The sequence below is a fragment of the Erythrolamprus reginae genome, chromosome 1 (genome assembly GCF_031021105.1).
Source record: "Erythrolamprus reginae isolate rEryReg1 chromosome 1, rEryReg1.hap1, whole genome shotgun sequence".
NCBI classification, from domain to species: domain Eukaryota; kingdom Metazoa; phylum Chordata; class Lepidosauria; order Squamata; family Dipsadidae; genus Erythrolamprus; species Erythrolamprus reginae.
In genome coordinates, this window is record NC_091950.1 from 9,673,094 (window position 1) to 9,701,045 (window position 27,952).

The window sequence follows — 27,952 nt, forward strand, 5'->3', positions numbered from 1 at the left end:
GTCCGGGACGAAAGCGGTCCCAGCGAAGGGGCTGCGAGAGGGGCGGGGCAGGCATTCCCGAAGCCCGCGGAGAAAGCTCTCTCTCGCAGCCCCCTGGCTGGCAGCGCTTTGGTATCGCAGCCGCCACCACCGCAGGAGAAGTCGCACCCCAAGGCAGGAGGTGGCGGAGGAGAGGGGGCGGATCGGGCGGGCGGGGGGCAGGGCCGACAGGTGGCACACAGAGCCATATCTGCTGGCACGTGAGCCATTGCCCTAGTTCAGCTCCAATGTGCATGTGTTTGCCGGCCAGCTGGTTTTTGGCTCGCACAGAGGCTCTGGGAGGGCGTTTTTGGCTTTCAGAGAGCCTCCAGAAGGATGGGAGAGGGCGTTTTTACCCTCCCCTGACACCAGGGAAGCCTTTGGAGCCTGGGGAGAAGCTGTTTTCGCCCTGCCCAGGCACTGAATTATGGGTGTGGGCACTCCCACATGCACGATAGCACGTGCACACACTATCACTGCATCTATCGCCATCACTGCACTATAATACCAAACCGATACTCATATTGAGAAGACTTTTATCAAACACATATTTTCCTGAATAGTGTGGGTATTTACACAAACCCAGGAAAATACGTTACATTAAGGTTCTGTACATACCTACTCATACGCTAATCACATTTTGCCTTTTGAATCTGGATAAATTCTATAATTTATCAAGATGTTGTAAATTGTGCAGGTAAAAACCTTGCTTTGAATTATTTTTCTGCTTTGCCTCCACCTGAATTTCACTTGCGCACAACTGTATTGTAATTTTAATGGAAAAATATTTCTATGGTCAGGAGTCAACACCAACTGTATGATACATAGCTAATCACTTTAGTTTCATCTGTGGTATTTTTGTGCCACAAGTTGTTTTTCATAAATGGGAATGTGGTTTTTTTGCTTTGAATTTTGAAATTTTGAAATTGTGTATTTGTGTGGTTTATCCCCACAGTTGCTTTGTTTTGCAGTCATGTTATCTTGGTTGCAGGAAAAATTAGAAAGATAATTTTCAAACTACCAGAGATCCACTTACTTGTTATTTTCATTTATGAATAAATAAAATGACTTTATCGAGACAAATTACTGTACATTGGAGATTTTCACTAGGGTTTTTTTCCTCATAAACGCAATCCTGAGATAACTGGACTGAAAGAAACTCCTCAAAGGCCATTCATTCACTGGGCTCTTCAGTCAGCAGTGACTGTGACACTAAATCCATCTGAAAGCCAACATTGTAAGAACTTTCTTTTCTCTATTACTGCTTTCCATAGACAAGGCAGGACTCTCCAACAAGCAAGGATTAGAAGCAGAGTTTGAACAGTGTTATCTTTTGCTGAAAGTTGGAAAGTTCTTCTCAAATAAGAAGAAGTTGATAAAGAGTTGATGGCATGTCATCAATTTAGAAAAATTATTAGTTAAAAAGCATTCAGTCATTAGATTTAGTTTTATACCTTTCCTGAATAGACGAAGCTAATTCATACTTGGGCGTCCTCCTCATCCACAGCTCTCATTAGATGATGTGATTCCGTCTGAGGCTCCTCAGGGAACGGCTGAACTGCTGCCGGCTCCATGCTCAGAGGGGGAGGATGAGGAACAGGAGGAGCAGGAGGAGGCCCAGGCAGACGGGGAGGAGGAATATCAGGCCCAGGGAGAGGGAGAACAGCCTGAGTCCCCCCGGGGTGGAGCTCTCCCCAGCAAGCAGCCTGAAAATGCACAAGCCATCATCGATCTCAGGCAGAGAAGAGCAGCACAACGAAGGGGACAATTAGCCAGGTATTTCCAGCCCTAAATAGGCAACAGCTGGGTTTGGGTGTGGTTCTCCCCAGAAAGGCTGAAAAGGCAGACCCACCCTTCCTGTATTGTGGAGTATTATCTTTGGGAGTCCTGGGACCTGGCTGTGATCTTTGGCGTCTCTGATTCTGGCTTGTGGCCTTGAAGGCTGAAACCTTGGGGGAAAAGGCGTGGGTCTTATTCTCTACAGTGGTGTGTGTGCCAGCAAGAAGTCTGCTGTATTGTCTGGCCGTCAGGACTCTGCTGTGAAGCCTCATAGCCTGCCTGTTGGGAAGAACAGGTTTTTCTCTGTGTTTATTTTTCAAACTATAAAGTGCCTTTGCTTTTACCAGCGTGTCTGGCTGTTTTTTCCAGTTGGTGTTGAAGTCTGGGGGCACCCAGACAGAACATTAGAGAAACATCTTTCAGCTGTGGCGAGGGGGGCATTTGCCCAGGTTCGCCTGGAGCACCAGTTGTGGCCCTATTTGGACCAGGAGTCACTGCTCACAGTCACTCATGCCCTCATCAACTCGAGGTTCGACTATTGTAACGCTCTCTACATGGGGCTACCTTTGAAAAGTGTTTGGAAACTTCAGATCGTGCAGAATGCAGCTGCGAGAGCAATCATGGGCTTTCCCAAATATGCCCATGTTACACCAACACTCTGCAGTCTGCATTGGTTGTCAATCAGTTTCCGGTCACAATTCAAAGTGTTGGTTATGACCTATAAAGCCCTTCATGGCACCGGACCAGATTATCTCAGGGACCGCCTTCTGCTGCACGAATCCCAGCGACCAGTTAGGTCCCACAGAGTGGGTCTTCTCCGGGTCCCGTCAACTAAACAATGTCGCTTGGCGGGACCCAGGGGAAGAGCCTTCTCTTTGTTGGCCCCAGCCCTCTGGAACCAACTCCCCCCAGAGATTAGAATTGCCCCCACCCTCCTTGCCTTTCGTAAGCTTCTTAAAACCAACCTCTGCTGCCAGGCACGGGGGAATTGAGATACTCTTTCCCCCTAGACCTTTACAATTTTATGCATGGTATATCTGTATGTATGGTTGGTTTTTATAATAATGGGTTTTTAACTGTTTTTATTATTGGATTATTTTTATATGCTGTTTTATTACTGTTGTTAGCCGCCCTGTGTCTGCGGAGAGGGGGCGGCATACAAATCCAATAAATAAATAAATAAATAAAATCAATCAATCAATCCTTATATTTTCACTCTTGTAATCAATCAGTTTTATTGTGAACATGTTATTAAATGTATCAATAGTCACAAATATAAGATACTGGTACCCAATTCCAAAACTGACATTTGGACAAAAGCTAGAGCTTAAGAGCTGTGGTGCTGCAATGGTTATAATGCAGTATTGCAGGCTAATTCTGCCCACTGCCAGCAGTTCGACCCAGAGGGGCTCAAGATTGACTAAGCCTTCTATCCTTCCAAAGTTGGCAAAAGAAGGATCCAGACTGTTGTGGGCAACAGGCTGACACTATAAATCAGTTAGAGAGGGCTGTAAAGTGCTATGAGGCAGTATCTAAATGTAAATGCTCAACAAATTAAAAAGAAATGCTGAACCTATTTTGTATTATGCCAAGAAAACGGCACGGAGGTCTCCGCTAGTCAACAGGAATCAAATTCAATCTCAAGACTGATTTATAAGGTTCAGCCCAATTCAATTATTTTCATTTCTTTGAAATGTTTGTTCTTTAGTATTTGTTTACTTGCTGTACTGAACTTCCCATCTAGGCAGTTTTCTGTTTTCAATTAATTTATTTTGTCGTTAAGGTCTTGATATTGCTACAGTAATAATATTCTCAATTTTTCTCTATACCACAATCTGTGGTTTATTTGGAAAGTAGTGTTTACTTGGCCAGTATTCCAACATCTGAAAAAACAGTTGTGGTTATAATTTGATGACTACCTGCATTTACTTTTGCTTGTGGTACTTTGGATTTAGTGCCTTTCCCTGTACTACTTCCTGAGCTTTTACTATTGTTTCTGTTTGTTTTTATCGTCATATAATTTATTCAAACAAACAAACAACAGTGGAATTGGGAAAGACCAGAAAGACCATCAACCTTATGATGTCATTGGGGTGAGATTCACCAGCCTAAAGTCAAGAAGAAACTTTTAAGAGATAAAGATGATCTCAAACTCAAGATCTTCCTCCTTTTAGCCTTTAACCTTAATCTCCACACCATGGCAGCTCATTTAATGGCTTGCCTCTGTGCTACGTTACAGAGCTAGTTCTTTTTCATCTTAAAATAAGGATTTGAAAAGAATACCATGTGTATCTAAGAGCAAAGGGCACTTCAACAAACTAGTATGTAACTCGTAAAACACCTTCTCTAATACAGTTCTTCTTTAAAGACGTTTCACTTTTCATCAAATTAGGACTGAAGAAGCTTGTTGGATGAGAAGCGAAACATCTTCAAAGAAAAAAGTCCAGTTGCCGTTTGAAAAAAAAAAAGCATCTTTGTGACATGCATTGAAAATGTTACCTAGTTGGATAATGTCTGCAAGAAAACAACCAAACTCAGAATACCAAAGTCTTCACAACACCCCTGTATTTCTCTATACAATTTTGAAAGAGTAGCAAAGAGATGGAAAACCCAAGAAGATGCATTTTAAGCAGCCCTCCCTCACTGGAGGTCTTTAAGAGATTAGATAACCATTTATCTGAAATGGTTTTCGGTTTCCTACTTGAGCAGAGGGATAGACTGGAGGCTTCTAAGGTCCAACTCTGTTATTTTGTTTAATTTAACAATCATTAAAGGAATTCCAGTGAGTTTCTAATGTCACTTTTCACATTGCTGTTGGTCAGGCAGATAGATAGGAAGTGGCATTTTCCAAAAAGATTAGATTTCTCAAAGCAGATCAGAACATTTTGAGGTTTGCAGAAAGCCGGAAATAATAATAGCAACCAAGTGTCAGCTGTATATTACGTAATTGATATTGAAAGGACAGGGTTGCACTATTTTGTATCGAGTATAATTTTTGTTAATTTTCTCCACCAAAAATAAAACAATATATAGTTATAAACACAACAACAATGCTTAAAATCAATCATGCATAAACTTTTATTTTCTTATTGCTCACTCAATGGAGGCTCTTATCTCTCCTTGTCTAAAAATGTGTATTTATGAAAGCATTTTTTCTGCCATTTTTAGCTTGGCCATTTTCCCAAAGCTGAAACTTGTGTGTGTTTTAATGCAGTGTTTCACAAATTTTAAGACAGCTGGACTTCAACTCCCAGAATTCCCCAACTAGACATCTTGGCTGGGGAATTCTGGGAGTCGAAGTCCAGCTGTCTTAGAATAGAATAACAGTTGGAGGCACCTTGGAAGTCTTCTAGTTCAAGTCCTTGCTCAGGCAGGAAACCCATTCTTATTTCAGACAAATGGTTATCCAATCTCTTCTTAAAAACTTCCAGTGTTGGAGCACCACAACTCCTGGAGGCAGGTAGTTCCGCTGATTAATTGTTCTAACTGTCACAAAATTGTCAAGGTTGAGAAACACTGGCTTAACAGGTGGATTTTGCCGCCCAAAGTCCGTTAGGAGTTAGGCAGCTTATAAATGTAACAAATTAAATTAAATTTCAGTCAATAATAATAATAATAATAATAATAATAATAATAATAATAATAGAAACACAGAAGTCTGATGGCAGAAAAAGACCTCATGGTCCATCTAGTCTACCCTTATACTATTTTCTGTATTTTATCTTAGGATGGATATATGTTTATCCCAGGCATGTTTAAATTAGTTACTGTGGATTTATCTACCACGTCTGCTGGAAGTTTGTTCCAAGGATCTACTACTCTTTCAGTAAAATAATATTTTCTCATGTTGCTTTTGATCTTTCCCCCAACTAACTTCAGATTGTGTCCCCTTGTTCTTGTGTTCAGTTTCCTATTAAAAACACTTCCCTTCTGAACCTTATTTAACCCTTTAACATATTTAAATGTTTCGATCATGTCCCCCCTTTTCCTTCTGTCCTCCAGACTATACAGATTGAGTTCATTAAGTCTTTTCTGATACGTTTTATGCTTAAGACCTTCCACCATTCTTGCAGCCCGTCTTTGGACCCGTTCAATTTTGTCAATATCTTTTTGTAGGTGAGGTCTCCAGAACTGAACACAGTATTCCAGATGTGGTCTCACCAGCGCTCTATATAAGGGGATCATAATCTCCCTCTTCCTGCTTGTTATACCTCTAGCTATGTAATAATAATAATAATAATTATTATTATTATTATTATTATTATTATTATTATTTCTATTATTTCTATGCCGCCCCTCTCCGGCTTACAACACATAAAAACAGTAAATTACAATAGCATTAATCCAATTAGATTAAAATTCCAGTTCCTTAATCAAATAGTCGATTTGCAAAATCTTGGTTCCTTTCCTACAACAAGAGTCTCCAAAGGTTTCCTGCCAAAACGAGCCAGGCGAATTAACCGCTCTTGCCGTTTACCTGCCCGGTAAACGTTAACCTTCCAACGATGATTGACGTCGCAACTAGCCCATCAGCAGCCGCCCTTGCTGGGCGTTCCGAGCCCGCTCCTCGGCGGCTGGGCGTTGTCGGCTGCAGGTGCGAGGGAAAAAACAGAATTGGCGCGCGCCTGTTGGCTTTCCCGCCAAGCGCGCTTCTCAACGATTCTTCTGAGGAGGAGCGAGTCCGGTCAGATTTGGCCTCCTAGTTCGGGCCACGGCAAGAGAGGCGAGAAACGGCTGGTCGGCCTGAGGGGATAAACTCCTGAGAGGAATGCAGTGAGTCCGGGAAAAGCTCCTCTCAGAGGCTGTGGATGTATCATGATCCCTCAGAATAGTAACTTCAAGGCAATAGCGGGGATTTTTACCTCAGGAAAATGCCGCCAATGCTTTCGTGGTGTGGAAAGGGGGCGCTTTCTAAAGAACTCGACTTACCCACCATATCAGAGCAGGCCTTGGGATCTTCAGTTGGTTCATTTATGTGAGTGGGAGGATTATACTCGCTTTATCTCCCCTGTGTTTGCAGCGAGGTTTTTATTATATAAAATTAACAATCCGATTTCCTACATTAACCATCGGTTACTAACTAGGTTATTTTACCCTAAAGTCGTGCCAGTATTTACATTTATCTTATTTCTAAAGAACCTATCCTTGGTTGGTTTATATATTAGATGTCTATCATCCCTTTTATTATTTCATCAAGTAACTCAGGGCAGCAAACATACCTGTTTACTTCCTCCTATTTTCACTCTACCGTTCTTTTATTAAAGCTTATTAAAACTCCTCATTTATTGCTTTGTTAGCCATAACTGCTTTTCTGTTAGGGAGCTATTTCCCACATATAGAAATATCAAAATTACTTTAGGAGCAGCAAAGAGGGCTGGAGCTACAGTTCCTTTTTATAGGCTTATGTAAACCTAAAGAGGTGTGATTTATACAGCAGCAAGTTATTTGATTAGCACCAGCGCTGATGATGTTGCCTACTGTAGTTTGGGTAATGCTTAAAAACAAGCAAGCTCAGCACCAAGGAGCCTTAGTTATTTATTGTGTTCTTAAGTTAGAGAGGCCATTCAGTTATGAAGTCCTGAGGCAGCAGGACTATAGACACCAGGATTTTCAATGAGCAGAATTTCTTTTGTAGTTTCTTAATTGAAGGAATGCATTTATTCATAAATAAATCATCAGTATGTACAATAAATCTCTTTTGCTTTCCAAAAATTTCCCAGGCCTTCCCCAGCGTATCAACTTTTCTGAACTTTCTAAACGTTTTATGACAATTTTAGTATCCTTGGCTAAGTATTTGGGTGGTAAACTTAGTTTGACCCCTACATTCTCATTCAAGCATGAAGTCCAGCACTGTTGGCTTGTGTCCAGTACTGCTATGGATCTTTTTTCTCCTCTCAAATCAAAAGGTAATCCCATTAACTCTGGAATCTCTAAATAATCTAGTGGTCTTGCAGCTAAATTTTTAGTTTTGTGTTCCCCCGCTGTTTTACGACTGGGAGCTAACAGACTAGTCAGAATATGGGGAACAACAAAGTCATTTTAATCATAAACTGGGCTAGAATACATTCACTTAATATTATACAAGAGATCCATAACCTAACAATACTGTTGGGTATATCATCATCCTTTACCAAATTGTTTCTTTTTATGAGCATTCTAATTGGATGATGGGTTCCTTCTCTGCAGCCAATCACAAGCTCCAACAACCTCTGCCCATTGTTGCCCTTGGACAGGGGTCTAACAAATTTGATCACTATAAGACTTGTGGACTTCAACTCCCAGAATTCCCCAGCCAGCATGGCTAGCTGAGGAATTCTGGGAGCTGAAGTCCACAAGTTATGAAGTGCGGTGGCTCCTTGGCAATGCCTGTTGTTCCACATAAAAACAAAATTTAAAAGATGCTATCCTCTAAATTAGTGGTTCTCAACCTTTCTAATGCCGCAACCCCTTAATACAATTCCTCATGTTGTGGTGACCTCCAACCATAAGTCTAGCCCCTTTTCTCCCTACAGCTTTAAGGGAGAGGGAGGGAGGGAGACCTCGACTATAAATGCCTGATTGGTTGGATTATAAAAATACTTTCTAAAGCGCCAGAATAGAAGCTTTACTTCCTAACACCATGGGAAATTTGTCTTTTCCCATGGTCTTAGGCGACGCCTTGAGATAGTCATTTGACCCCAAAAAGGGTCCTGACCCCTAGGTTCTAAACCATAAAAGAGTCAGTTTGGCATAGTGGTGAGGGTGCCTGCCTAGATATGAAGACGATGAGTTCCAAGCCTGCCTTAGCCATAAAAGCTGACTGACTTTGGGCCAGTAACTCACCCTCAGGAAACCCAATTCACAGGGTTGTTTTTGTGGGGAAAATAGGCAGGAGGTATGTGTGTGCTTACTGCCTTGAGTTCTATATTAAAAGGCAGGATAAAAACTGAATACAGTGTTCCCTCAATTTTTGCGGGTTCAAACTTTGCAAAAAGTCTATACCACAGTTTTTCAAAAATATTAATTAAAAAATACTTCAAGGTTTTTTTCCCTATACCACGTTTTTTCCCGCCTAATGACGTCATGTCATCGGCAAATTTTCATTGGCCTTTAATAAATATTTTTTTAAAAAAACTTTAATAAATAAACATGGTGAGTAATAATCTAAATGGTTGCTAAGGGAATGGGATATTGTAATTTAGGGATTTAAAGTGTTAAGGGAAGGCTTGTGATACTGTTCATACAATAGCTGCGGGTGTCTCCAGTAATAGTGGCTGAGGGAGGGGTAGGCAGGAAATATGGGCATTCCAATTGGGTGATGGCTTCCTCCTCTGCAGCCAATCACAGGCTCCAGCAATTTCTGGCCACTTGCTCTTGGAGACTCCCTCCAATTTCTGAGGGTTTTCGAATGTGAGGGTGAGAAAAACTCTGAGGCTTGGCGGGACAGGCTGCTCCTCTTGAGGCTGAGAGGCAAAGGAGGCAGGCTAAGAGAATAACTATAGGAAGGGACCTTGGAAGGCTTCTTGTCCAATCCCCACTCCAAAGCAGGAGACCCTATACCAGTGATGGTAAACCTTTTTTTCCTCGGGTGCCAAAAGAGTGTGCATGTGCACTATTGAGCAGGTGCGAGTGCCCACACCAATAATTCAAGGGAGGGGAGGGCGAAAGCAGCTTGCCCCGCCTCCTGGAGGCCCTCTGGAGGCAGGAAACGGCCTGTTTCCCAACTTCTGGTAGGTACAGTAAGCTCGTGTTTTGCCTTCCCCAGACTCCAAAGGCATCCCTGGAACTGGCCAGCACACACATGCATATTAGAGGTGAGCTAGGGCAACGGCTCGTGTGCCAACAGATATGGTTTTGTGTGGCACCCGTGCCATAGGTTCGCCATCACTGCCCTATACTATTTCAGACAAATGGCTGTCCAATCTCTTCTTAAAGATCTCCAGATTAGACAGGCAGATGTCCTTGTGTAGGATTGGTATAGGTAGCCCTCGAATTATGACCACAATTGAAATCAGAATTTCTGTTGTTAAGCAATAAAAATGTAAAAAACTAATAATGTGATAAAACTGAGAGGACCTGCAGTAAATAAAATGTGAAGTGGGTTGGCAGCCTAGGGTCTCTCCCTGTTGTTAAACAAGACAGCTGTGGAGTGAATTATGCTCAATTTTACAACCTTGTTTTGCTGGGATGGTTAAATGTAGTTGTTAAGTGACTCAAGCCATCATTAAGCAAATCTGGTTTCCTTCATTGACTTTGCTTGTCAGAAACCAACTGGGAAGGTTGCAAATCACTATTTGCAAAGCTCTGAGATGCTGCACCCATTTTCATATAAGCTTGTTACTTCAGTCTCCTTGACTGTGAGGATGTTGCTACAGTCATTATGAGAACTGGTTGTAAGTATTTTTTCAGTACTGTTACAACTTAAAATGGTCATTAAGCAAATGGTTCTATGTGGAAGAGTGCCTGTAGAGCTAGTTTTAGTCAGAAAGACCCCATTTGCTGAAATATGTTCATTTGAACGTTCACTTCTTTTTCTTAGATGTTTTTGTTTTGGGGCATCCTGGCCCTAAAATTCTTAGAAGGCTATATGAAGGAAAGCAGCAGTGGAAAGAAAGCTGACCCCTGTTATTGCAAACCATTACTTAGAATGTGTCCCATTTGGGGGATCATTCACTGGAGAAAGCAATTATGTTTGAAAGAATTGGTAGCAAAAGGAAATCAGTCTGTCAAAGGAGGCTGGAGATCATCAACCCTGACAGCAGCTAAAGCATTAAACAATTCAAAGAAATAGTGCAAGATTGGAAGATGTGGAAAGACCTGGCCCGTAGCCAAGGATTGGACTTGACTGAATAATATCACCACCACCGCCACCACCATATCCTGTTTTCTTGTGGCAGATAAATTATCTTGAAAGCTTTGCATACTTAACTATCAGTCTTATCAGTTAGGGACAGAATGCAGAGAGCTGTAATGTAGTAGGAATGAACCCACCTTCTGGATGGAGCATCCTCTATCATGGGTGTGAATACTTTTATTTTATTATTTATTTTATTTATTCGATTTTTATGCCGCCCTTATCCTTAGACTCAGGGCGGCTTACAACATGTTAGCAATAGCACTTTTAAACAGAGCCACTTTGTTGCTTGTTTCTTCTTTTTTGCTATTGATTATGTACCATGTTTTCCAAAAGTGCGTAAAAGGCATGCTGATTTGTGTATAGAGGGCTCTTGATAGAAACATAGAAACATAGAAGACTGACGGCAGAAAAAGACCTCCTGGTCCATCTAGTCTGCCCTTATACTATTCTCCCATGCCTCTGGAAGGAGAGTCCAGCATGGGTTTAGCTCAAGTCTTATTGGTAGGGACTGAGTTTTAAATTAATATAATTAACATATTAAGTAGGTACCGCCCCCTTGCTGCCCCAGTACCTCAGTTTTAAAAAACTCAGTTTTTTGCTCTGGAAACAGAGTTGATTAAAATGTTTTATTTGTAATGATTGTGATGTATTTTGCCTTTTTAATTTGTTTTTTCTGTTTTCACAGGCATTTCTTCATCTAGGGGTCTCTGCCCTCCGTGGGCAGCACCCCCATCATTCTCCTTATGGGGCCTCTTCTCCCAGTGAGTACTGCCCTGACGAGGAATGTTGAGCCAGAGATCACTGTCCTCCGTGGTCAGATCTAGCTCGTTCACCCCAGGTGCGGGGGGTCCGTCCCCCACCCACTCTGGGGGTGGCGGAGACGATTAGCAGCGCGGCCGCCGGAGCGCGTCTCAGCTGGCGCCCGAGAAAAGCGGCTGGAGCGCCTCCCAGCTGGCGCCCGAGATAAGCGGCCGGAGCGCCTCCCAGCTGACGCCGGGAGAAACGGCCGGAGCACCTCTCAGCTGATGCCGAAGGGAAGCGGCGGAGCGCTTCCCAGCTGACGTTCGGCAGGAGAATAGTCGGCTGCTAGGGGCGAGAGACAGCCGGGGATTGCACAGTCAGGCCAAGCGCTGCAATTCCCCGGCGATTAACGATCGCCAAAAATGCTGCCGGTGAGAAGCCTCAAGTGCAGAGGCTAAAGCACCCGCGCCCACCATTTTTTTGTTCAGCGCACCTAGGGCTTTCTCCCGCCCGAATTTAGGCGCGATTTGGCGGAGTGCCAGCGAGCCGGTGACTAGTCTGCCCAGTAACAGGGCTTAATTGGTGCGGAGGCTCACGTGATGTGAGCAGCTACGGGGTCCCATGAGTCTCTCACTTGCGAGTGGAGCAGTCTCGGTGTGGAATTGTTTCTTGCATTTGTCCGGCTTGTGCCAGTTTGTGAGTACGCTGCCCCATTAAATTGATAAGGATGGCCGATCAACAGGTGCATCAGGGAGAGGAGCAACCCCAGTCTATTCCGGCGTCCTCCAGGGGCAAGGAGAAGACTGCTTCTAAGTCTAAAACCAAGTCTTCCCAATCATCTTCCTCCTTGAAGGAGGCTGAGAGGAAAATAAAAGTGTTAGAACAACGCTTGGATGCAGCATTAGCCTTTCCTGCTTCGGGGGTTCTGCACATACCCCCCTTTCAACCGCTTCCACCGGCAGGGGCATCTCCACATGGATTGGCCTTGGGAGCTATGGGTTCTGCTACAGAAAGGGATTGGTCCCCGGACCGTCAGGCCTTGCCATGCCCAACTCCACCATTGCCTTCACCCCACATCAGGCCAGAGAGGCCTGCCTCAATTAGCCATTCCTTATATGGGCCTTCTGCTGGGACACAACCAACTGGTGCCCCTTCTGCATCCTTCACACCTACGGCTGCAGGGTTTAGATCCCAAGCTGATGTCTGGCAGACCTTCCCTCCATCCCTGCAGGACATTATTGCCAACGCTTATGCTCAGGGAATGGTAGTTGGAGCCCAGCGTGCAACACCTCCTTCACCACAACCATACCAGCCCAGGGATCTTTGGTCAGCACCACCGCCCCCTCCTGGGCTAGACTCACTTGCAGGGAATGGTAGTTGGAGCCCAGCGTGCAACACCTCCTTCACCACAACCATACCAGCCCAGGGATCTTTGGTCAGCACCACCGCACCCTCCTGGGCTAGACTCACTTGCGGGAGACACCGGTATCCTGGAAGGGGACAGTGAACATGGGAACAATGAACTATCTGATGATGAATATACCTTTCCAGAGCAGCCAGCTCCCGCGGGGTTGTTTAAGCCAACGTTGTTTAGGGTGCTTTTGCACAAGGTGAAGCAAGCCTTGGATGTGCCAGGTGCGGCTGCACCAACTGATGCAGGGGAAGGACCTAGGACTTCTGCTTCCCTGTGTAAGGAGCAACCTAGGGAATCCGATAACGTACCTGCGATGGAGATATTTCTAGAAAATATTAAGCGCACCTGGCAGCACCCAGCAGCGGCGCAGGGTCCCTCCAATTTGGAGCGCCGCTTCTATACATTCGACGATGAGATGGAGAACCTGTTACAGTTTCCGCCAGTGGATAAGCCAGTAGCCACACTGGTGTCCAATGCCGTCGTCCCTTCTGAGACTGCGGACAGTCTCAAGCCTGATGAGAGACGGGCTGAAACACTCCTGAAAAAGGCACATCAGATGGCAGCATGGGCCCTGCGGGCGGCATCTACTGCATCCGTCTTCAATAGGGCATCCATTATGTGGATTCAGAAGGTACAGGCCAGGATGGGGCCTGAGGACTCTCGCCTAAAGCAGGATTTAAACAAACTCCTGGCGGCGGCCGAATTTTCCGCAGATGCCACCTTGCATGCGGCGAAGTTTTCCGCAAGGGGCATGGCTTCCACTATTTCCTCTCGACGCCTCCTTTGGCTCCGACATTGGCAGGCAGATGCCAAATCGAAATGGCGCCTGTCATCTGCCCCTTTCCAGGGCACAAAATTGTTCGGGGAGGTTTTGGAATCAGTCCTTGTGGAGGACAAGGACAAGAGGAAGATCCTCCCCAGATCCTCTCGACGTCAGGATCGCAATACCACCCCATATTGACGCTGACAGCCCTTTCGGTGGGACCCAGCTTCAGGGACCACCCAGTCCTCCAGACCATATGCACAAGGACAATATGGTCAGGCCTATTCGTACTGGAGTGATAGGACCTACTTCCAGGACCGGGGTAGAGGATACCAGCAGGCAATACGTCCCTTTCGGGGTTCTAATCAACGAGGCTTCCGTCGACCCAAGTGACTGCATAGGGCAGGTCCCTTTTGGGGGGGAAACTCCAAAGGTTTTGTACCGCCTGGAGGATCACATCCTCCGACGCTTGGGTCTTGGACACGGTAACTCGGGGCCTACGCGTGGAATTCCTTCAAGTTCCACCTACCCATTTTGTGTCATGTCCAGTGCCCAGAGACGTTACCAAACGGACATTACTAGAACGGGAAATTGCGCATCTCCTGGAGATCCAAGCCATCGAGAGGGTGCCATCCCAGATGGAAGGTATGGGATTCTACTCCAGAGTCTTCATAGTGCCCAAGACATCGGGAGGTTGCAGGCTCATTTTGAATCTAAAGCACCTGAACAGGTACGTGTTATACCTCAGGTTCAAAATGGCCTCCCTTCGCACTATCCTGGCGTCAATCCGGTCTCGAGATCTCATGTCATCCGGGGAATTTGCGCATGCGTCAAACTAGATAGACACATCTACAGAGAGCTCCCTAATGTGAATTAGGAAAAGTGAAAGTTAACCCCTGACAACCCTCTCTAGCTTGGTGGAAAGTGGATTGAGAGGAAGTGGATTGAATGGAGCTTTTGAAAACTTTACAAAAAAGAGACAAAAGAAGGAGCAAGCTACAGTTTTAAATGTGAGTAGGGGGAAAAAGTGAGAACAAAGAAAAGATGGCGTCTACTACGGAGCTGGAGGGAGAAATGGATTCATTGTTAACGGCATTTGCCAATATGGGACAGTTGCTCCAAGATATGAAAAAGGAGATAGCTGCCGTGGGGGCTGGGGTTGCTGATTTAAAAGAGCAGTCGAAAACACAAGATCAAAGAATTGTGAAACTGGAGGAGGGAAAGAGTCGTCAGAAATTACGTATAATTAACTTGGAGGACAGACAGAGAAGAGCTAATCTCCGCCTGAGGGGATTCAAAAAAGATTTTGCGGAGGGTAAACATCTTATCCAAGGAATTTACCAATGGTTCAGTGTAAATAACATTAAAAGTGATCCAGGTGAATTTGAAAGAGCGCACTGGGCATTTGGATCTCGGAATCAAGGAGATCAAAAAGATGTTATTGTAAGATTTAATTCGGAAAGGAGGGCAGCAGAAATCTTCAGAGAACTAAAGCAGATTTCAAACTTACGTTATAAAGCCACTCCAATACGCATTTTAAAAGACTTGTCTGCAGAAACTCTCAATATGAGAAACCAGATGAGAGATGTCACCTGCCAATTATATGAAAATGGAATCCGTTTCACATGGCATTATCCTGCCACAGTAATTGTTTTTAAAGACTCCAAAGTTTTCCAGGCGAGATCTCTGGAGGAGGGGAAAAAACTGCTTCAACACCTGGGGATTGATTCGAAGGCAACTTCCCAGGCATCAACATCGAAGGGCAAGCCAGAAGTAGGAGACGGGGACGGGAGACACGGAAGAGGAGAAGATGATTTGTTTATGCTCCAACCAACTTGTGCAGCAGAACAAAGTAAAGAGGAAAAAATTGCAGCTCTGCAAAAGGAACTTGAATTACTTCAGGAGAAGGAAAAAAGAGAAGAACCGAGAATCACGCGGCAGAAGAAGAAATAAATAACTGAACTGAGCTGATCTGCCAATATGGTATTATTGTTCTCAACTAATTAACTTCTTCTTTGTGTATTTTATGCTAATCAACAAGGGGAAAAGAGGGAATGAGGGGGGGATCTTTCTTTATTGTATTAAAAGGGGAGATGGGGGAGGTCTCTAGTGGAACGCAAATTCAGGAGTGCCTTTTGGATAACGAAAGTTTTTTTCATTGCCTCCCCTTGGGGGTGGGTGGGAGGGAAGAGGCACTAGGGTGGGGATTCATGATAATCAACAAGCATTTTTCCAGCAGGCTCTGTTTTGCAGGAGGGGGAAATATATTTAAAATTATGTAAATGGGTGAAACAGTGTTATTGTCGTTAAACGTAAATGGTCTCTCATCACAGAAAAAACGTTATAGAATCATGAAGCTGGCTAGGGACAGTAAAGCTGATATCTTATTTTTATCAGAAACTCATAAAGGAAGGGGAAAATCAGATAAATTAGTTACAAATGACGAGTGGCAACGGGCTTATGAGTCGAGAGGGATGGCAAAATCCAGACGAGTCGCCATCTTGATTAATCAAAGAATATTATTTCAATTAATTAATATTAAAAGAGACAAAGACGGTAGAATGCTATTTATCAAGGGAAAAATAAATAATAAGCTAGTAACTTTAGCAGTAATCTATGCTCCTAATGTAAATGCAAAACAATTCATAATGAATGTAAAGCGTAAATTAGATAATTTTGCAGAAGGCACAGTGATTTTAGCAGGCGATTTCAACCTGGAATTAACAGCAGGGAGGGGAGAAAAGAAAAAGTTACATTTAAATAAAATTAATATGATGGACCTACATGAAAATATAGCAAACAGGGATACATTTTATTCAGCAAGACATAATAAATTTAGTTGCATTGATTATATATTAATTAATAAAACAGCCGAGGTACAGCTTAAGAAAGTAGAAGTTAAAAGCATTTGGTTATCAGACCATGCCCCACTGTTAGCAGTGATTGAGATAGACGTTGGTAGGCAACAAAGGATTTGGAGATATAACCCTGTGGTTTCAGCTAGTGAGAAAAATAGACTTAAATTACAAAAGGAACTGAGTGATTTTTTTAGTATTAACGCAACAGGCGAAATTAAGCAAACAATAGTTTGGGATACACATAAGGCTGTCATGAGGGGTAAGTGTATTAGCACTGAAGCTTTTATTAGGAAATCCTGGGAAGTTGAAAGAGAAAGCCTATTAAAAGAAATAGATTTAATTCAAGAAACTTTAAAAATTACAAGAAATAGAGCTTGGAACACATTACTATAATCTAAGAAAAAGAAATTACAATCACTTGATGAAGAAAGATGGAATAAAATGAAGATGATTGTAAAACAGAGAATCAGAGGATGGGGGAATAAATCAATGAAACAAATGGTACATTATTTGAAAAAAAGAAAAGAGAAATCCCATATCTCTGCTTTAAAGGATAAGGAAGGTGTAATAAAACGTAGTAATGCAGAAATGGAAAAAATAATGAGTGACTTTTATGGGAATTTATATAAAAAAGAATATATTACATTGCAAACCATAGAGATTAATGAGAAATTAACGGAAGAAGATAGACAAATGTTAAATGCAAAAATAACAAATGATGAGATATCTAGAGTTATTAAAGGGTTGAAACCTGCTAAAGCTCCAGGTCCAGATGGTTTTACTGCTGAATATTACAAGACTTATATGAATGAATTATTACCGTATTTGGAAAAATTGTTTAACAATGTAATTGAGACTTTTGAAACTCCACAGACGTGGAAAATCTCAGAAATTATAACTATCCCAAAGCTGGATCGTGATCTAATAGACCCAAGTTCTTATCACCCTATCAGCTTACTTAATCAGGATTATAAAATATTTATGAAAATATTGGCAAACAGGGTAGAGAATATCTTACCAAAGGTAATTGGAGAAGACCAATATGGATTTGTTAAAGGAAGGAAGATTTATGAACCAATTAGAAACATGGTTAATGTTATACACCATGCTACCAATACCAAAAGAAAACTAAGTATTTTAAAATTAGACGTGTACAAAGCCTTTGATAAAGTCAACCATGATTACCTGTTTCAATTATGCAAAGATTTAAATATGGGAGATTCATTTTGTAGAATTATAGAAACAATTTATAAGGATAATATAGCCCATATTAGAGTAAATGGTAACAGAACAGAGACGATTAAAATTCAAAATGGAACTAAGCAGGGTTGCCCATTATCCCCAATGTTATTCGCATTGGCAATTGAGGTTTTAGCAAATAAAATTAGAAATGATAAGGAATGGAGAGGTTATCAAATAGGAAAACTTGAATTGAAATTAAATTTGTTTGCAGATGATGCTATAGTGATGTCCGAGACCCCAATCAAAATGATGAAAAGAATAATGATATTGCTCCAGGAATTTAAAGATCAATCGGGACTTATGGTTAATATAGAGAAATCGGAGATAATTTGTTTAAACACAGGCCCAAAAGAGCAAATTGAGATACAAAAAATATCAGGTTTGAAACTAGGATGCAAAAAAATGAAATATTTAGGAATTTGGTTGTTTAAGAATCCGATAAATGTGACAGCCAACTATAATTCAATATGGAAAAAAATTCAGAAGTAGATAAAAAATTGGAGGGGGGAAAAGGTTGGGAAGAATTGCCAAGATCAGAGTCCTTAAAATGATGATAATACCAAAAATGATGTATTTATTTCAGGTTTTACCAGGTACCTTCCCTGGGGCAAAACTGAGAGAATGGGATAGTAAATTAAACTTTTGGATTGAAGGAAACAAAAGGCCCAGAATAAGAAGAAAATGGCAGTTTGCCCATGAGAAAGAGGGGGGTGGGGGTGCCCGTGCTTAGTATTATATAGAGAAGCATTTCAAATAGAAAGATTAATAGAATTACAGTTATGGGGGGGAAAGAAGTGGGTGAATTTAGAAAAAAAAATTAATAATATAAATAATAAAGAGCTATTATTTAAAAATTGGAGTAAAATAGAAATCAGTAATTTAATTGACCCTCTGAAAGCATGTTTAGAAATATGGTCTAAATGGCAGGGGAAATGTGGAACCAGGAATTCCAAGCTATCAACGTTACACGTATTGAATACAGGTGATGATGTTAACTTAAGCAGAATTATTAAAGTATTAAATAGCAAAGGGATAATGAGAATTGAACAATTATGAGAAGGATGGAAGAGTTAGCAGAACTCGATTGGAATGGTGGCTTGGTCAACAGAAGTGGCTGCAGATTAATGCAATAAGTAAATATTTAAATAAAAGTGAGAATAAAGAAGCTTTCTTATGAGAAGAAAATTGTTTAGAAAAAATAATAAAAGAAAAGATTAATGAGATAAAAGCCCAAGCCGGTAATATATATAGAATGCTATTGCAGGCGGAAGAGGAAGTAATAAAAAGTTTGACAAGATGCTGGCAAAATGACTTACAAATAGATGAAAGTGAAATGAAAGAAATAGTAGAAAATATATATAAGATCAAAAATACAAGAGTTAAAGAGATGAGAAGGAAAATTTTACATAAATGGTATTATACACCGGCACAACTTGCACACTTCCAGGGGAAAGAGAAGGGTAATTGTTGGCACGGTTGCCAAAAAAAGGGAATCTTTATGCATATGTTCTGGGAGTGTGCAGAAATTCAGACATTCTGGAAGGAAGTACAGAACGAAATTAACAAAATGTTAAATATTAATTGGATAATTACAAAAGAAATAGCGATTTTAATTAAACAAAGAAAATTAGGAGAATTCAAGGAAATAAAATCTGCAGCGTTGGAAAGTGCTCAAGCAGTAGTGGTACTGGGTTGGAAAGACTCTACAAAATGGACAATACAGAATTGGTACTGGTACATGGTGGACCACATACATTTTGAAATTATGGAAATAAGATTAAACAATTTTGATGAAAACAAATTGGAGAAGCTGATGGTACGATGGAATAAGGTGAAAGATTATATGTTGAGTAGAATCTGTGATGTAAATGTGAAAAATAAACTGCAATCACTCTTTTAGTAATATCTAATGCAAGATAGAGCCAAGGAAATACAGATAAACAAAATCAAAAACTTTTGAATCCCCTTGTATGGGTGGTGGTGGTGAAGGGGGGTGTCTTGTTTTGTTAGGTGATGGGCACATGCACTGTGCACTGTTATATGTTCGTTCTATGTAATTATTTTATAAAATCAATAAAATTTATTTTTTTTTTAAAAAAGAGATCTCATGTCATCCATCGACCTGAAGGAGGCGTATTTACATGTGCCCACTCATCCGGATCATCGGAGGTACCTCTGTTTCTATGTCCAGGGAAATCATTATCAGTACTGGGCAATGCCTTTTGGCCTCTCTTCCGCACCGCGTACCTTCACCAAACTCCTGGATGCGCTAATCACTTCCTTACAGTCCCAGTCCATACGACTTTTAGCTTACTTGGACGACATCCTGGTGCTATCCAAGGATCTGGCGACTGCGCAGCAGGATCTACGGGACACGGTGACGCTGTTGCAGGAGCATGGCTTCACGATAAACATGACAAAAAGTCATTTTTCGCCCACAACCAATATCACTCATCTCGGTTCAGTTATAGACACCATCGCCGAGAAGGTTTACCTCTCTCCGGAGAGACAGCGCAATGTTCAGGACTTAGTTACCAAGCTACAACATCAAAGGATGGTACCGCTGGCCTTTTTATCCAAGGTTCTAGGGACCCTAGTGTCATGCGTGGACATCGTCCCTTGGGCAAGGTATCATTTCCGAACACTACAATGGACATTGCTTCCGTTCCAAAAGCGACGTTTGAGTCACATACGCAGATTGATTACGGTAGGACGAGGCCTGCGCGACTCCCTAAAATGGTGGAAGTCCCGGGCGCTACTTCAAGGGTCTCCGTTTGGCCACCTACGATACATCATAGTGACCACGGATGCCAGCCTACTGGGTTGGGGAGCTCATGTGGACCATCATGTAACCCAAGGGTTGTGGCATCCTCAGGATTTGAGGCCGGTGAATATCACTTTTTTGGAGCTAAAAGCAGTATGCCTTGCTTTGCTAACCTTCGCACCACTTCTCCAGGGGAAACATGTTTTGGTCTGTACGGACAATGTTACCACCAGAGTGCATCTCAATCACCAAGGAGGGACCAAATCTCTCAGGCTGATGGAGGAAACACAACTTCTCTTCGACTGGGCGGAGGCCCATCTTGCGTCTCTCCACGCAGAACATATTGCGGGGGAAACCAATGCTCAGGCGGATTGGCTCAGTCGGCAAGCACTAGATCCGACAGAGCGGAGCCTGACCCCGCAACTGTTCCAGCAGGTAACCAATCGGTTTGGCAACCCGACCGTGGATTTATTTGTGACTCAGCACAATGCACAGCTTCCGAGGTTTTACTCCAGGTTTCCCACACCAGGAGCCGAGGGGACCAATGCTCTATACCTTCCGTGGCCCAAGGAATTGCTGTATGCCTTTCCACTGATACCGTTCCTCCCAAAGGTCATCGAAAAGATTCTAGTGGAGCAGGCGGAGGTCATCCTGATAGCGCCACACTGGCCGCGACGAGCTTGGTTCGCCGATCTGATGGGACTCTCAATTGTCCAGCCTTGGAGGATTCCAGACGACCAGGTCACCCTCACTCAGGGAGCGATAGTTCATCCGGACCCTCAGTGGTTCCACCTGACCGCTTGGCGCTTGAGGGGGACAGATTGAGAACCTGGAATATTCCCGAGAATGTCATCACTACGATCCAGTCGGCCAGGCGGCCTTCAACGACTCAGATTTACCAGGCTACGTGGGCCGCATTCACCGCCTTTTGCATGGACAGACACCGGCGGCCACAAGATGCTCATTTAGTATTTGGAGAAGGGATTGGCTCCTAACACCTTGAAGAGACAGGTGGTGGCTTTGGCAACTATTATTCGATCTGAAGATGGTGGGTCTCTGTCTCACCATCCGTTGATTAAAGACTTTCTGAAAGGAGCTACTAACAAGCATCTCCCACCTATACGACGATTCCCTACTTGGGATCTTTTCGTGGTACTGCAAGCACTCACAGCTCCTCCGTTCGAACCTTTAAGAACGGTGTCGTTAAGGATGTTATCTCTAAAAACTGCCTTTTTAGTTGCCATTACATCGGCACGTCGGGTGTCAGAACTGTCGGCCTTGTCAGTTAGATCTGACCTGTGTATATTTCAGCCCGATAGAGTAATCCTCCGTTTGGACCCCACGTTCATACCTAAGGTCAACACCCATTTCCACCGAACACAAGAACTTGTTTTGCCGGATTTTTGTGTCCATGGATCCCATCTGTTGGAACTTAAGTGGCACAAGGTGGACGTGCGAAGAGCACTGAAACTCTATATCAGACGCACGAGTCCTTTCCGGAAGTCTGAGGCCTTGTTTGTCTCCTTCGGTGAGCATCGACTGGGTCTGAAGGTGTCATCACAGACTATTAGTCAATGGTTGAAGCTTTGTATAGTCGAAGCATACAAGGCGGGTTCCCATACCCTACCTAGTGGAATCACGGCTCATTCAACTCGTAGTGCGGCTACTTCAGCGGCATGGGCCACACAGGCATTGATAGAGGACATTTGTAGGGCGGCGATGTGGGCCACTCCTACCACCTTCATACGACACTATAAACTAGACACATTTGTTTTGGCCGAGGCAGCCTTCGGGAGGAGAGTATTGCAACGAGTGTGTGATACTACAGGGTCATGATTCAATGATGTCCCTCCCTTGAACACTGGAACTTGGGTATATCCCATGCTGGACTCTCCTTCCAGAGGCATGGGAGAAGAACCGTTGAACTTACCTGAACGGTCTTCTCGATGCCCTGGAAGGAGAGTCCAAACCCTCCCATTGAACCATGGACATTGTTGCATTTCAGTTAATGGTTGTAGTTAGTTGTTCAATAAATTCTGTTTATTACTTGACTTCGTTTTTTAAAACTGAGGTACTGGGGCAGCAAGGGGGCGGTACCTACTTAATATGTTAATTATATTAATTTAAAACTCAGTCCCTACCAATAAGACGAGCTAAACCCATGCTGGACTCTCCTTCCAGGGCATCGAGAAGACCGTTCAGGTAAGTTCAACGGTTCTTTCCTGTATTTTATCTTACAATGGATATATGTTTATCCCAGGCATGTTTAAATTCAGTTATTGTGGATTTACCAACCACGTCTGCTGGAAGTTTGTTCCAAGGATCTACTACTACTACTGATGGGCAATGTTATGTGATGTAGAACACACCTCTTCGCACTGCACCGAATTAACAGCATCATCTGAACTGTTATTTCTATTAATGAAATTAATACATAATGCATATTAACTGGAGATGTTTTCACCTGGGCCTCCTAAGATGTTCAAGCACTGGACAAAATCCTTAGACTCTAATGATATTTCCCAGCTTTTTCCAGAGAACCAATCCCTGATGAAACATTTCTTATTTTTCAATGGTGTCTTCTAGGTGGTGTTTTTTGGTCTTTTTAATATGTTTAGCAATTATTTTATCCTGTGCTGGAGAAAAAAAGATTTATTCTACAAATGAAAAATATTGAGAAGGGCACTTGGTACTTTGAGGTTGGTTTTTTTCTTGCAGACATTTCATAACCCAACTAGATAACATCATTTCTGATGAAACGTCTGCAAAAAAACAACCAAGCTCAAGGGGCACCAAAATTCCCTCATTTCAATCCTGACCTAAAAGCATTTTCCTCTTATAGATTGAGAAAGGTTTATTGTAATGAAACTCAAGAAAATACTGAACTTTACTTCTGCATATTGTAAGCTGAATGATTGATTAGTCTTACAATCTGTAATTTCAGAATAGGGTAGGTGAGAGGAAATAAAATGAGTGGTGGGACTCAAATTTTTAACAACCGGCTATGTGGGTGTGGCTTTTTTGGGAGGCATCGCTTGGTGGTCATGTGGTGCAAGTGGAAGTGTCTAGCTGGTGATGTGACCAGGTGGGCATGGCTACATGCATAGGGACTACTCAGAGGGCTGAAAAATGTCATCTATGACCGGTCCTCACACTTTTGACCTGTTGTCACACTTACAACCATTCTCACATTTATGCTTGTAGCATTATTAACAACCGTGTCACTCATTTCACAACTGCAGTGCTTCTCTTCACCATGGTAGCAAGATAGGGTGCAAAATGAAAAATGTGCGACGACTGGTCAACAGTGTGAGTACCAGTTAGAAATCACATTTTTCAGCCCTCTGGATAGTCCCTATGCACATAACCTCGCCTACCCGGCCACATCACCAACTAGCCATGCCCACCTGGTCACATGACCACCAAGTCGAGAAAATATGCCATATTTGTATTTTTTGGCAGCCTGTGAATAGCTGTTGACTTTTTGAGAGCCGCTTTGCAAAAAAGTATTGGAAATTGCGGAAAGAATTGCTGCCATCCTAACCCTGCACCAGCTAAAATGGGTGGCAGCTCCAGGGCCTCAAGGAATGGCGTGGCCCTGAGACCCCCAAACATAGGGTGAGTGGGTGGCATGTTTACTTATCTTTGGTGAACTGAGCAGAGAGGTTGAGGTGCAGAGATGACAGATGAGGTCCGTAGCTGGACCGCGTGGTAAAACAAAGGCCTATATAGGGCTTGGATGGGTAGGGTGAGCATTGAGAGAGCATTGTGTAAGCGGGCTGCACTAGTGAGTGTCAGGCAGGCAGGCAGGGTGAGCAGCAACTCGGCAAGTGGGATGAGTGTGTGGTGACTGGGGGGACCAGTTTGGGGGGTGGCCAGCCGGCCATCTCTACCGGTTCGGTGACCTTGGCCAAATTTCCATCACTGATTTACTTGAACTGGTATGAACCAGCTGAATACTACCTCTGCTTCAGGTTGACCCCTTCTTTGTAGCAGCCCCTGAGAAGATTGCTATCATGTCGCCCCTAGTTCTTCTTTTCATTAAACTTGACACACCCAATTCCTACAATTGTTCGTAATATGTTTTAGCCTCCAGTTCTCTAATCATCTGTTGTCTTCTGTGCTTTTTTTTCTAGGCCATCCTGGGCTTAGATTCAGTTTCTAAAATCCCCAAAATTTTGCCTTGTGCCACAAAGCCATTTTTCTTCTTCCAAAGATACACACAATTCCAAAGATAAATAACTAATAAAGCAGTTGATGATGGAGAATATTGATTGGCACTGGGCTGTTAGTCAGCCAGGCAGATGGAAAATAGTGACCACCACCAAGGAAAGAAAGTGTGCAAAATTTGGGCTCTGAGAGAGATACAATTGGCCCCACCATTCCAACACTGATACAATCCAAGAAGCTTCTGAGACCAAATGAAAATTGCTCCAATAACCACCAAGATACCTGAGCAATAGCATTTAGACTTAAATGCCGCTTCACAGTGCTTTACAGCTCTCTCTAAGCAATTTACAGAGTCGGCATTTTTCCCCAGCAATTTGGGTTCTCATTTTACCAGCTCTGGAAGGATAGAAGATTGAGTCTATCTTGAGCCGATGAGAATTGAACTGGTGGCAATTGGCAGAGATCACCTGCAATATTGAATCCTAATCAGTTCCATCATGTTGACCTAATAAAGCAAAGCCTTCAAAACAAACCAACAAACCTAATGTAATCTGGCTTGAAATAAACTAAAAGCTCTCTTGTCACCATCTTGAAAACAACAAGAATAACGTAGCCCCTTAATACTTAGATGCAGTATGGCCTCATCACTGTTGAATATTAGTTGGCAGAGGAGATGGCAAGAATCACAAGGTCAACTGTGAGAGCCCTCGGGAAACTTACCTGACTTATAGAAGCGGAACTTGTTATTTTCAGCATCTATTCCAACAGAAACTGGAGCAATCTTATTTATTTATTTATTTATTTATTTATTTATTTATTTATTTAATTTGTATGCCACCCCTCTCCGCAGACTCGGGATGGCTAACAACAGCAATAAAACACTATATAATAACATCCAATACTAAAAACAGTTAAAAACCCATTATATAAAAACCAATCATACATACAGACATACCACGCATAAAATTGTAAAGGCCTAGGGGGAAGTGTATCTCAGTTCCCCCATGCCTGGCGGCAGAGGTGGGTTTTAAGCAGCTTTCGAAAGGCAAGGAGGGTGGGGGCAATTCTAATCTCTGGGGGGAGTTAGTTCCAGAGGGCCGGGGCCGCCACAGAGAAGGCTCTTCCTCTGGGTCCTGCCAAGCGACATTGTTTGGTTGACGGGACCTGGAGAAGACCCACTCTGTGGGACCTAACTGGTCGCTGGGATTTGTGCAGCAGAAGGCGGTCCCTGAGGTAATCTGGTCCGGTGCCATTAAGGGCTTTATAGGTCATAACCAACACTTTGAATTGTGACCGGAAACTGATTGGCAACCAATGCAGACTACAGAGTGTTGGTGTAACATGGGCATATTTGGGAAAGCCCATGATTGCTCTCGCAGCTGCATTCTACACGATCTGAAGTTTCTGAACACTTTTCAAAGGTAGCCTCATGTAGAGAGCATTACAGTAGTCGAGCCTCAAGGTGATGAGGGCATGAGTGACTGTGAGCAGTGACTCCCGGTCCAAATAGGGTCGCAACTGGTGCACCAGGTATTGCCAGGGGGTTTATTAGCATCAAAGTTTAGGGAGTGGGATAAAGAACTTAACTATTGGGTTGAAGAAGATAAGAGACCGAGAATAAGAAAAAAGTTGTTAATAGTGAATGAAAATATAGGGCGGATGGGGAATTCCTTGTTTGGAGTCGTATAGAGAAGCATTTCAAATTGAAAGATTAATGGAGCTGCAATTATTTGAAAATAAATGGGTGAAATTGGAAACAGAGATAAATGGGATGAAGAAAAGAGAATTAATTTTTATAATTTGGAATAGATTAGATTAATAGGTCCCATGAAAGGGACTTTAGAAATTTGTAAAAAATGGCAGGGGAAAATAGGATTACATAAATCAAAACTATGTACAGTGATCCCCCGCTCGTTGCGAGGGTTCCGTTCCAGGACCCCCCGCAACGAGCGGGTTTTCGCGAAGTAGCGCTGCGGAAGTAAAAACACCATCTGCGCATGTGCAGATGGTGTTTTTAACTTCCGCAGCGCTAGCGAGGAGCCGAAGATTGGGGGCGGCGCGGGTGTTTTAAAACGTCCCCGCCGACACGGGGGGCTCGCTAGCACCCCCCCGAACCCCCAACCCGGGTTCGGGGGGGTGCTAGCGAGCCCCCCATGTCGGCGGGGACGTTTTAAAACACCCGCGCGGCTTTCCAATGAGTCCCGAAGACAAACGCGGAAGTTCCGCGTTTGTCTTTGGGACTCATTGGAAAGCCACGCGGGTGTTTTAAAACGTCCCCGCCGACATGGGGGGCTCGCTAGCACCCCCCGAAGTCCTTCGGGCTTCAAACTGGAGGGAAGCCGGCCGGGGGGGGGAGGCTCGGCGGCTGATAACGGGAATCCCTTAGCGGACGCTTGCTTTGGCTAGTCACGTTCTGACGGCGCGAGATGCTGAGCCGCGGCTCCAAGAAAGCGCCCGGGCCCCCCGGTTTGGCTGTGCTCGCGCGCGCCTGAGCCGACGACCTGCCCATCTCCTCATGGACACGGAGTCCCGGCCACAGCTCGGGGTTGCTGCTGCCGCTGCTGCGTCTCTGGGGAAGGCGGGTGGTGTGAACGCCGAGCCGCAGAGGGACCGGACGCCGATGCCTTCGTATGGGTGGGAGGCTGGGCGGGCTACCCATTCGGGGTCGTCTCGTTGGGCAGGGGGCTTAAGAGGCGGTTTTTAAGGTTTGGGTTGTTTTTATTATTTATTATTATTATTTGGGAAAGGCGAGGGAGGGGGGTGTGTGTGTGTGGTGCAGGCGACCACCCCAAGCCCCGTCCATGGCCAACCTGCGGCGGTGCCTCGAGCTGGAGCACTTCGAGGAGCGAGACAAAAGGCAGCGGCAGCGCTCGGGCTCCCGCCGGGTTGGGGGTTCGGGGGGTGCTAGCGAGCCCCCCATGTCGGCGGGGACGTTTTAAAACACCCGCGCGGCTTTCCAATGAGTCCCGAAGACAAACACGGAAGTTTGACGTTTGTCTTCGGGACTCATTGGAAAGCTCCGATCGTTTTAAAACAGTTGCGCCGTTCTCCGCTGACTCCTGGCGAACTTCCAGGGCGAAGGGCGAAGGGCGGGCGAGCGGGTGCTGGGGGGGGCTTCGCCCTCCCGCCAGCAAGAGGGGGAAGACCCAGGGAAGCCGCCCAGCAGCTGATCTGCCGGGCGCCATCTACGCATGCGTGCCCATAGAAAAAAAAGGCACGCATGCGCAGATGGTGTTTTGACTTCCGGGTTAAAAAATCGCAAATTACCCTGTTCGCAATGGTCGGGGACGCAATAACCGGGGGATCACTGTAATAAGTAGAAATAATGAAACAAATCTAAATAGGGTTATAGGAGAGTTGAAGGGAA

At 43.8% G+C, this 27,952-nt stretch overlaps 1 protein-coding gene across 1 annotated transcript in view; it reads left to right on the forward strand.

The window, feature by feature from the left end:
• Positions 1 to 6,549: 6,549 nt before the first annotated feature.
• LOC139163136 (cathepsin L2-like) overlaps positions 6,550 to 27,952 on the forward strand; it is a 117,866-nt gene continuing 96,463 nt past the window's right edge. Inside the window, exon 1 of the mRNA XM_070744118.1 lies at positions 6,550 to 6,570. The gene's annotated coding sequence lies outside the window, so the exon portion shown is untranslated. The remainder of the gene's footprint in view (positions 6,571 to 27,952) is intronic.